The sequence below is a fragment of the Eptatretus burgeri genome, chromosome 18 (genome assembly GCF_056783735.1).
Source record: "Eptatretus burgeri isolate ZD-2024b chromosome 18, Ebu_testis_v1, whole genome shotgun sequence".
Taxonomy (NCBI): Eukaryota; Metazoa; Chordata; class Myxini; order Myxiniformes; family Myxinidae; genus Eptatretus; species Eptatretus burgeri.
In genome coordinates, this window is record NC_140978.1 from 14,257,171 (window position 1) to 14,269,865 (window position 12,695).

At 42.3% G+C, this 12,695-nt stretch overlaps 1 long non-coding RNA gene across 1 annotated transcript in view; it reads right to left on the minus strand.

The window, feature by feature from the left end:
• Nucleotides 1-11,375, minus strand: part of LOC147008635 (uncharacterized) — an 83,918-nt gene extending 72,543 nt beyond the window's left edge. Inside the window, exon 1 of the long non-coding RNA XR_015053235.1 lies at nucleotides 11,261-11,375. This is a non-coding gene — a long non-coding RNA (uncharacterized LOC147008635). The remainder of the gene's footprint in view (nucleotides 1-11,260) is intronic.
• Nucleotides 11,376-12,695: the final 1,320 nt, after the last annotated feature.

Here is a 12,695-nt window from a genome sequence, read left to right on the forward strand (position 1 = left end):
TTTGTGAGTGAGACTAGGTCTGTTTTTTTCAGCACTTGTTACTTCATAGGTGCGTTTGTGTGTGTGTGTGTGTGTGTGTGTGTGTGTGTGTGTGTGTATGTATATGTATATATATATATATATATATATATATATATATATATATATATATATATATATATATATATATGTATATATATATATATATATATATATATATATATATATATATATATATATATATATATATATATATGAGCCTGGTGTTGGCGCAGTGGTTAGGGCAGCGGCTTGGGATCCAAGAGGTCCTGAGTTCAAGCCCCGTTGGGCCACTGAATTAATACACCAGGGGGTTGACTCAGCCTGTCATCCTTACGAGGTCGGCGAAATGAGTACCAGTATACTGGGCTGGTGTATACCCCGGTTAAAATAGGTGTACCATATCCCTGTGTCGTAAGAGGTGACCAGGGTTGCGTCATGAAGGGCATCCGGCGTAAAACATGTGCCAAATCACTATGCGGATCATACGGATGATCCGCTGTGGCGACCCCTAACGGGAGCAGCCGAAAGGAGAAGAAGAAGATATATATGCATGTGTATGTGTATGCATATTATATATATATATATATATATATATATATATATATATATATATATATATATATATATATATGATAAATTGGCAACCACTTTTAGGCATGGATGACCCACAAAATATATAATGGAGAAGAAAGTAAATACCTTTGGATTTGTTTATTTATGCCATGATCAAACTTTGGTACACCACGGTTGATAAAGGTTGTGGTCAAGTTTCACCAAAATTATCTGTGTGGTTTCAGAAAAGAAACCAATTACATATTTTTGGGGGAAACTAACCCTTTGAACCCCTTAAACCCCAATTGTCTTTTTTAATGTCGTGAACAAACTTTCGTACATCACAGGTGATGAAGTTAGTGGTCAAGTTTCATTGGAATTGCATGTGTAGTTTCTGAGAAGAAAGCAAATGCATATTTGGGGGGCAACCCCCCTCACCCCATAGACCCTCCTAGACCCCAATTTTTTTTTGTCATTAACAAACTTTAGTACACCATGGGCGGTGAATATGGTGGTCAAGTTTCATCAGAATTGCGCGTTTAGTTCCTGAGAAGAAAGCAAATGCATATTTTGGGGGAGAACCCCCCTTAAATCTCATTAGAGCCCGGTTTTTCCAATGTCATGAACAAACTTTGGTATGTCATGGGTGAAGGTTGCAGTGAAGTTTCATCAGAATTGCGTGTATCGTTTCTGAGAAGAAAGCAAATATCTAAACTTCTTTAGACCTCTTCAGAGACACCCCATATGTTTTGATTTACCTGCTGATCACATCACTTGCCTTCTTGTTGAAAGGTTTGCATTAGTGGTAACTATCATCTGGGTGGCAGACGGACTGTTGTTCTTTGCAGATTATGCGGTTTTACCATGTGAGATATAATCCGCCTTGATGCTCACCACAACAGTCAGGAGGTGCACAACATGGCCAAAAGTATGTGGACATCTGCTCTTCGACATCTCATTCCAAAATCATGAGCATTAATATGGAGTTGGTCCCCCCCTTTTGATGTTCCCCCCATCAGCATTCCCTCTTCTGGGAAGGCTTTCCACTAGATGTTGGAACATTGCTGTGGGGATTTGCTTCCATTCTTCCACAAGACCATTAGTGAAGTCGGGCATTGATGTTTGGCGATTAGGTCTGGCTTGCAGTCGGCATTCCAATTCATCCCAAACGTGTCCGATGTGGTTGAGGTCAGGGCTCTGTGCAGTTCAGTCAAGTTCTTTCACATCGATTGGTGCATTGTCATGCTGAAACAGGAAAGGGCCTTCTCCAAACTGTTGCCACAAAGGGGCCAAGCCTGAACCATGAAAAACAGCCCCAGGCCATTATTCCTCCTCCAACAAACTTTACAGTTGGCACTATGCATTTGGGCAGGTAGCGTTCTCCTGGCATCCACCAGACCCAACCATTGTTGTTGCATTTTCCGCTGGTCTTCTTTCTTGCTATTGAGGAGTTTCAGTCGCTCTGGATGCAGCCATTGCTGCCACGTTTGCTGCTTATCTTGCTTCCTGTGCTTGAGGAGTAAAGGCTGCTCTGGATGCAGACATTGTTGCTGTCTTTGCTTCTTGTTTTGCTTCTTGCTGTTGAGGAGTGAAGGCTGCTCAGGATGCAGCTTTCACAAGTCGTTTTTTGTCAAGTTTGCTTCTTGTACATTTTCTTCTTTTTGTAGGAGCCATTTTCCTGCAAAATCAAGGAGAGAGACGGGGGGGGGCGAGGTGAAAGCAAGGAAGGGGGGAGGAGAGACACACCTTACCACATGTCACAACACACTCTGGGAGAGAGGGAGTGCGAGGATGTGGGGAGGGGGGATGTGGGAGAGTGAGAGGACAGACAGAGATATATAGAGGGATGTGGAGAGGGGAAGAGAGTGCTATACTGTGTTCAGAATGGGTGGGGCAAGGAAGAGAGAGAGAGAGAGAGAGAGAGAGAGAGAGAGAGAGAGAGAGAGAGAGAGAGAGAGAGAGAGAGAGAGAGAGAGAGAGAGAGAGAGAGAGAGAGAGAGAGAGAGAGAGAGAGAGAGAGAGAGAGAGAGAGAGAGAGAGAGAGAGAGAGAGAGAGAGAGAGAGAGAGAGAGAGAGAGAGAGAGAGAGAGAGAGAGAGAGAGAGAGAGAGAGAGAGAGAGAGAGAGAGAGAGAGAGAGAGAGAGAGAGAGAGAGAGAGAGAGAGAGAGAGAGAGAGAGAGAGAGAGAGAGAGAGAGATATGGGGTGGGGGGAGGGAGTCAGCAGAGAGAAAAAGTCATGCTTTATGAACAACACAAGGAGTTTCAGCTGCTCTGGATGCAGCCATTGCTACTGCATTTGCTTCTTATCTTGCTTCTTGCTCTTCAGGAGTAAAGGCTGGTCTGAATGCAGCTTTTATTAGCTGATGACTTGTTTTGTTTTGCTCTTTGCTGAAGACTCCACCCTCTGTAGTACCATCTGTCAACCCTCAGACCAGCAATCCGCAGCTTCTTCACTCTCTGCAGATCTGGATAAAATCACAAAATGGTCCAACACATGGAACATGTTTTTCAATTCCGACAAATCTCACATTCTCACTATGTCCGAAAGGACCGCTTAGAACCCCCCCCCCAACCAATCTACTTTCTCAACAATTCTCTGGAAGAACTGCTTTCATTCAAGCTTCTGGGTCTCACTTTCTGCCATGATCTTTCCTGGGAAAGCCACATTTCCAACATGGCCTCCAACGCCAGTCGCTGACTGAGAATCCTCCATTGTGCAAAGTCCTTTCTTGGCCCACCTGAGCTCCTGACCACGTACAAAGCTTTTGTCCACAGCCGGATGGAATATGGCTCTCCCCTCTGGGCTAGTGCTCCTGCCTCCCACATTTTTCGGCTTCATGCTGTGGAAACCAATGCATTTACCATTATTGGTATTTCCCATGATGAGGCTGAATCTTTGGGCCTCTCACTCTCTCACCACAGGTAGGTCGGTGGTCTTTGTCTACTGTCTCCTCCCTGGTCTCACCCCCCCCCCCCCACTCTGCTCTGTCTGTGATTTGTCTCCACCATATTTCCTTCGGGCACTCAAGGTCCACAAACAATACCCTTCTGGAAAAACTATGCCAAAATCACGAATCTCTGCTCCCTTCACTCTTTGATTCCTCTTTTTTCCCACCTTTGGAATAAACTCCCACACTCTGTTCATTCCCCGTCTTCCCTCCAGGCCTTCAAAACAATTGTTCACCACCACCTATCTTCCCCCATCCAAAACCTCGATCTTTTCTACCCCCGTTAATCCACCACAAACCCACGTCCTTCAAATTCCCTGCTTTCCTTCCTGAAAGTCCCTGTAATGTCCATCTTGTATACCCCGTGTTCCCCACCCCATCTCTCTCCCTTCCACAGATCTCCTTATGTCTCTGTTCCCCATTGTTTTGTCCTTCCCTCTCCCACCCCTCTTGTCTCATGCCCCCCCCCCCTTGCTCTGCTCTGTGTGTTAGCTCTCATACGAGCCTCGACAAGGTATACAAAAAACACACACAAACACACACTGGAGTCAGTGTGATTACCGAGTGCAGTACGTGCTGTATATAACAGAAAAACATTGTGTCACTTTCACCCTTGTTTGTGGGGGAATTTCAATTCATGATTTTAAAAAGAATGTTGCATTATAGATGTTTCAATCCTGGAGGATGGTGACATGCCTTTCGGTGAGAGAAAGCTCATGACATCACACAGCCAATTCACTCGTGGGATAAATTGTGTATCAGCTGCAGGTCACTCCAGGTGTGTGTGTGTGTTCCATTACCATTCAGTTGTAGAGCGTTTACCAAGTGGCTTGAGAATATCAAGCAAGCACCCCAACCAATCGCTGGCTGCTTGGTAACTGAACAGATACCGGGTGTGTTCCATTATCAACTAGAAGGGCACTCGGTGGAGTGCATACCTCCACTATGAAATGCCTGATCCACGAGAACATATCAGGCCCAATACATTTAAAAAATATATCATTCGATATATCATTTTTGGTCCTATATCTCAATTGTGAAGAATCACTTTGTTAATTAAATAATTATCGTATCCAGATCTGGATTGGGATCTTCACCGAAATAGAATCAATTCGTCCTTGCCACACACCAAATCTGCACAACAAGTTTCATCCAAATCTGGCCACAACTTTTTGAGATATCCTGCACACAAACAGACAAGCAAACAGACAAAGACAGAGAGGAGTGAAAACATAACTGCCTTCACCTTTGGTCAGGTCAGATATGGGAGCATGTGCCAGAGCAGTGCGTCGCTGCATCCACTTTCCACTGGTACTCCAGGGGCCTCCATCTGGCCATCCCCCAGGCAGATGCCTGGCCCATCCCAATCTCCTTGAGATGCTGATCAACCTGCTGCAACCACGAGGCAGGAGGTCGGCCCATTGGCCTCCTCCACTCATGAGACTCCCTTGCTGAGAGAATCTGGTGAGCAGGATCACAGAAAAAGGAGCCACATGTTGATACTGCTGAAGCTGATGCTCACGGACTATGAAGGTAACAAATCTCATTTGAGTCTCTCTCAGCAACCGCTCGTTGGACACAAAATCCGACCAGCGATAGCCAAGGATTCTCTGAAGAGACCTGGTACCAAAGGAATTACGTCTCCGTCTCAGATCCTTGATAAGAGACCAAGTCTCGCATCCATAGAGCAAGACTGGAAGCACCAATGACCTGAAGACTCGGACTTTCGTCCTCCCGCTCAGGTACCGGCAGCGCCACACCATATCATCCAGTGAATCCATGATTATCCAGGCCCGACCCAGACGTCTATTGACCTCTGACTCACAGCCGGCAGAGACATGAATATCACTGCCAAGGTAAGTGAATCTCTCCATAACCTCAACATCCTCACCACAAACAGGCACAGACAGGACAGCGGCATCCTAGATGTCATTGAAAGCCTGGATCTTAGTTTTGACCCAAGAAACCCGTAATCCCTTTGGCTCCAACTCCTCATTTAGCACCTCGAGGGCCCCCAAAAAGATGTCTAAAGTCCCACAAAGATGACTGCATCATCTGTGAAATCAAGGTCCGAGATCTTGACATTCCCAAATGATGCACCGCAGCTTGAACTCTCCGACATATTCCCTAGAATCCAGTCCATACAAGTGCTGAAAAGTGTGTGGGCCAATACACACCCCTGATGAACTCCATTAACAAATGGAAATAAGTCAAAGATGGTACCACCACATCTCACAGCACTCTCAGTACCAGAGTAGAGTTCAGACATCAGATCGATCAGTTTTGGTGGCACCCCACGAAGACCAAGAATCCTCCAGAGGGCATCCCGATTCACCGAATCGATCACTTTACAGAGATCAACATAGGCTGCAAGCAGCCCCTGCCAAAACTCTCGTCTGCCTTCGGTGAAGACCCGAAGTGTTCGGGTATCCTTGCTCTTTGGGCCGAAGAGAAAGGATACAGTCAATCGTTGACCTCTTTGGTGTAAAGCCTGACTGCTCTGGACGCTGGTGCTCAAGCAGATGGTGGCGAACCCTATTAAGAATTATCCGAGCAAAGACCTTGCCTGGCACCGAGAGCAGCGTCACCCCTCGGTAGTTGTTGCAGTCTTGGCGAACACCCTTCCCTTTCCAGAGAGGGACAACAAGGCCCCTCTTCCAGTCAGTTGGGATGATGCCTGTTCCAAGCAGAGCACAGAACTGCATGCAACGACACGAGTGCAGCATTTCCTTTGGTAGCAGAGGTAAATAAGCTTGCTATCGCTTGCCAAGCGAGCTCTTCCTTATCAACAGTTTCGAATGCTTGCTTGAGTGCTTAAGCCACTTGGAAAGTGCTCAACAAGAAACTTGGTAGTTGAACGCATCCCAGGTTTAACAGTCTGTGTTTCAATCCTTGCAAGTGGAATGGAAGTGAAACATTGCGTTTTTAGAATGAATCAAACTTTCCATCCTTTTTGATGATACTAAAACGGGTCTGCAGATTTTCACAAACAAAACGGGTCAAATGCGTGAAATTCCGGTCACTTGCCATCTATTTAAAAATTGTTAAAAAAACTGGCTCCGCAATTTCGAAAACATATTAATGTGGTCAATGATTCAAAAATCATGTGCTATCACCTTTGAAAGTCAAAAATAAACTCCTAATGATTCTGAAGCAAGCCCGGTTCATATAAAGATAACCAACTGTGTTAGAAACAGCCTCGAGGACAAAAGAAAACGTGAGCACTCGTACGCTGCTAAGGTATAAAGTTAAAACTTACTATACAGGAATGTCTGTACCTCCATCCTGACCATATCAAGGTAGTGTGACCTGAGCATTAATTCTTGACGTCTTATGTTCCAGGTGTACCCAACTCCTTGAAAATCAGTGTTGTTTTCCTACTAAGCTTGTTAAATCACTGGGTGAGGGCAAACACAGCCTGTTCCAAGTTCCAAATAAAGTTCCGCTCAGATAAAGTGCACAAAAAGGAGAAACACAAAGACTTACCTTTGAAATATAATTCTTGAAATATGGAATTCAAGTGAAAAATTAACAAAATTCAATTCAAAGATATAACAATCCAAAGAGAACACAAAATTCGGGCCAATGCTTTTCATATCTCGAACCAAGGAACTTCAAACACGAGACAAATGTCCGAATGGGACAAATGAATACTTTTATCGGAGTCGGAACTGCTTGTAAGTTCGATTCTGCAGCTTGTACGAAAATGAAATAAAGCAACGAATGCTGACGTCTCCAGGGGTTTATCAGCATTGCAATGTACCCAGCGATTTGTGGCTATGATGAACAGGCATTCGATAATATGAGTGAGGAAAGTGAAAAAAAACTTTATGAAGAAGAAATCGTTGTGGCCTGTTTTAAGTCAAGGCATGGATGACCCACAAAATATATAACGGAGAAGAAGCAATTGTAATTGAGTAGGCCAAAAAACATGGTGGCTTCAGACCCCAGCAATGTAACCTGAGATACACCTCAGAGAGCGTGGTGACCAAGGATTCACCATCCATTGGGACCATACTCTGTGCAGATCAGTCATGCTGCCTTAAGTAGTCCCCTTAGCTGTTGGGAACAACCCTGGACAGGTCACCACTCCAACACAGGATAACAGCAAGCTGGCACTCATTTTGCCAACCTCAAAAGGATGGCAGGTAGAGTCAACCACACCAAGTATTAATTCAACAGCAAAGTGGGATTTGAAGTCAGGATCCACAAATCCCAAGCCCACACCCTAAGTATTAAGCCAACACCAGGTATATAGGAGACACCTGATAAAGAATATAATTAATATGGTCATTAATTATCTTCAAAAGTGGTGTTTTAATTAAACCAATCAACCAATTTTCACTCCTGCATTTCCTTCTAGTTTTCTTAGTGTGCAAGCAAAGTGTCAGGCTGCTAGGTTTTATGGTTTTGGAGTTATGGAGGAGACACAAACACACACTTATTAGTATCGATATATATATACATATATATTTGCAATTTGTATGTAAATCATGTTCCAAAATACATTGTTGATTAATTCGTCCACACCAGTACAGATATTATTTTCTGGTGGAGGTTCAGTGTGGTATTAAACAATTAATGACGTATAATTGATGTATTTGCATGCTGCGCAAGCGGCATTCGATGTTCAGTTGAACTTACACCTTGTGCTTGATGTGAATGAACTCAATCATTGAATTTATGTTTCAAAACCTTTTACCAGTAATCTTTTACAATAACTTGCAACGGGCTTCAATGCAGGAAAAGGCTATTAATAGGCCCATCAATCCTGCACAATCATGCCAACATCTTATTACCCTCCTCCAACCCCCATCCTCACCACTTCCAGAACCCTATCCACTGAGACTACCATCACTTCCCTTGCAGGAAGACATGTTTGCAACACTTTCCTAATGTCCAAAAAGAAAAATTGGAAATTATAAACTTCAGTGGTACAATGGGTGGGAATGCAGTTATGGGGAGTCAGTGGTGGAGTGATTTGGAGTGATTGGGAATGCGGTGGGGAGCAGGTTAAGACCTTACATTTGTTCTTTGCTGAGTTTGGTGTTCGAGCAGCTTTTGAGCTCGCATTTTCTGCTTTTCTTCACAAGGCCATTTTGAGGTTGCTCCCCTGAGGCTGTGGACTCTGGAATGTCTGCTTTGTCCATTGCGAGTTGGTTGTGCTTGGAAGCTTCTGAATTTTCTCAGCTTATTAGTTACAAGGTCATACTGTCATGTTCTATATTTTCCCCTGGGTCAACAGTCGGTGAAGTAAACCACAAATGGAAAAGGAGCAGACCATTCTTGAAATGTGAGATGCAATTCCATGTTTATCAAAACTGGAGAACCTGTTTTGAACGAAACAAGGGAAATTCCTTGCGACTTGGCATGTGGACATGTTATGGAGATTTTTTTTTCTTCTTAATCTTCTTCATGAAGTTAATCTTGTTCCTTCGTCTGTGCGTTTTTTTCCAAACTAAAATGATAACAGCATATTTAACTTTATGACGCAGTAGTATTGAAAGAGGAAAAAAATAGAGAAATCAAAAGAGAACACAATATTTAGATTCTACATCTGCTGTGTTGTCTATCTCAATATATACAGTATTTTTTTTGTAAGTAATAACAAAAGATCCTTTATATCTGCAGGATGGCAAGCCAGACCTTAGATGCCCTATGGTTTCACATTAACTGCAACACCACACACTAATAACAGATTATAACTTCGATGGAATTCAGGACCAGAGAACACAGACGCATGCACGGCACCAAGTACACTATCCTGCTGTTCTCATTCATTTATCATTTGTGCGGGGTGTTTACGATGAGATTCTCATGTGTCCCGAGAGCCAGAGGCAAACTATGAAAAGGCCTAATAAGGCAAAAGTCATCACACACTCCATTCAAATGGAAACCTGTAGAGATTGCCTGCATAATACTATTCATAACAGTGTATCGTAAATTATTTTATATCCTTAAGCAATTGTAATCAAATAGGACAGCCGATTTACTGAGATGTCTGGAGTATGATGGGCTCCAATATACCCCACACACACACACACACACACACACACACACACACACACACACACACACACACACACACACGCACACGCGCACACGCACACACACACACACACACACACGCACACGCGCACACGCACACGCGCGCGCGCGCGCACACACACACACACACACACACACACACACACACACACACACACACACACACACACACACACACACACACTTTTAGCCATTTTTTTTTAAATTCATACGTATGGGGATTCGACAAGAAAACTGGAAACTCAATCGCAAGTGCAATACTGTGCTACATTTATCGAGCTCTGTATGTTGTCACATCATGGTGAAAGGCTCCAAAGTATTTGACCGTTTAAAAAATAGAATTGAGTTCTTCAAATTATCTTGTTTTGAAAGATAATTATTCTTAGATTTGTGAGATCAATATTCTTGAACAGATCTTTCGAAATAACACAAGCAAAACAATTTTATAGTGAATTTAATTTAAAGGAAAAACACGAACGAAATTGTAAATAATACATTTTTTTAACCATTTTCAACCGCTTAAATGTCGCATATACAAAAAATGGTGAAACATATGAACACCCAACCCCCCTTTTCTCCCAATTATAAATCTCATTTTGAAACCTATCTAAAAGCACACCTTGGTGAATCGCGAAAATGCCAAGGAAAATCAAGTCGGATCATGCATGCTGCCTTGTACATTAGGGTTAAAGCAAAACTTGGTTCCACCATATTACCACCACCGTATTCACCAATATCCTTCTCCGGTTGTGGGTTAAGCCAGACCATTACCATGCGAGCTCCTTTGGTTTTTCATTTTGGCACCTTTTCAGATGCCCCCATAAATGTTCATGTTAGCTTAATGTGTTGTCACAAGTCCTCACTTTTTCAATGTTCATGTCACTGTAAAGCCCTGTTGTGTTGAATTAGAACCCTCTACTGGAGTTGCCATGCATCCTAGCGATAAATGAGTTTATTCTGACAGTGTTCCATTTTCGCAAGCAACACCCGTCACAACTGCCATCGTATATCTGTCCAGCAGGGCATTAAATATGGCTTGAAAATAACTCAGTTTCCTGGCAAAGGTCATGGCCAAGGCTTATTGTAAATAATGCGCTGGAGCTTGCATCGACAGAGACTGGGCCAGAGGCCTGTATTGTGCTTGAAATGAACGATAATTATAAAGTACAAAAACCAGGGTATTGCCTATTACCCCGAAGCATTGAATTGCTTAACCCCACTGCCCTTCTGCATGACAGCCGGTGATGATTGATAATGTGGATTTGTAAACTTTATTCAAATATAAATCACCATTTAGTGTATTATTTAGTGAGAACTGGCTAGGACTGACCTCTGTTTGACTTTCACTGCTTGCCTAGCATCACCCAAGAACAAGCTTCAGTCAAAATAAAGCAGCTGAGATCCGGTTGCAGTGTTTGGATCTCAGTCAGCAGTGAAATTCTCCTGAATGTGAATGCTATTCCTAATATTTTGAAAGACATTATTTTTTCCAACTCATGGGTCATTGTAAATCATGGAATTAGAAAAAAAAATAAGATGAACAGATAAATAGAAAAAAAACTTTATGAAAGCAGAACTTTTCAGGAACAAAATTATTGAAGTACCACAAAGAGAGAAGCAGGATTTTAATACGATAAACGGAAAGACTGAAATCTACAAAAACAAAATTGTAGAAGTAATAATTCACACACCCCTGGGAAGACTGTTGTTTGCTTAACACATCGGATGGCTGCTTGGAATCCCAGGGTGCGAAGTTGAAGCCCCGCTGCTGCTTAAATAACACCAGGTGGGGTTGACTCAGCATGTCATCCTTCTGAGGTTGGTGAAAAGAGAGAGAGAGAGAGAGAGAGACAGAGAGAGAGAGAGAGAGAGAGAGAGAGAGAGAGAGAGAGAGAGAGAGAGAGAGAGAGAGAGAGAGAGATAGAGAGATAGAGAGAGAGATAGATAGAGAGATAGATAGAGAGATAGATCGAGAGACAGAGATCGAGAGACAGAGATCGAGAGAGATCGAGAGAGATCGAGAGACATAGAGAGACATAGAGAGAGACACAGAGAGAGACATAGAGAGAGACATAGAGAGAGACATAGAGAGAGACATAGAGAGAGTCATAGAGAGAGACCGAGAGAGAGACCGAGAGAGAGACCGAGAGAGAGACCGAGAGAGAGAGACCCTGAGAGAGAGAGAGACCCTGAGTAAAGGTACTTCAGTAATCCGATAGTTTGTGGAAACTGCAGGATATTTAATAATGCTGATTGAATTAGCACAGCCTGTTCTGTTATCAACTATAATCACTATATGCACTTAGATGAACCATGAATTTGTGCGTTGAAGTGAAAAACAAAGCTTTTGTAATTTTTTGTTACTATTTTAATGAAATTGCTCTCAAAAACTGTTCTTTTTTAATGAAACTTGGCTGTGTGTGTATATATATATATATATATATATATATATATATATATATATATATATATATATATATATATATATATATATATATATATATATATATATATATATATATATATATATATATATATATATATATATATATATATATATATATATATATATATATATATATATATATATATATATATATATATATATATATATATATATATATATATATACAAGCTTACACAGTGTTGGAAGTAGTTATTGGAAACAGAGAAAGGACTGGATATAAAATGCAAACCAGAATGTATTCAAGGGAGGTGCTGACTCACGCTGTTGTTCCACTTCTAAGAGGTCATGGTTGTTTTGTGATTTGATATATTATTTTAAATTTTTTTAGACATGAATAACTCTGCGTGTATGTTCCCAGTACTGTATGCAGAGGCATAAAATTTCTTCCATTCTGTTCATTCTCTTATTATGACTTGCAGTTGTAGATTCTAATGCAGTCCACCTGATAACATGATCCACCCAGTGACTCGGGTGTCATAAATGGCCAGTGCACATGGGAATAAGCTGCTCACCAAAAGGGGTTCGATGATAGTAGTCCCGCAGTTGCAAGGAGTGTAAACCAACTGAAGATAGCCGTGACATGACATGTGGTACACAGCTGCGTGTGCAAAGAGCAAAAGTGCTGCTGTAGGAAATGGTCATGAACAGACATGTGGTAC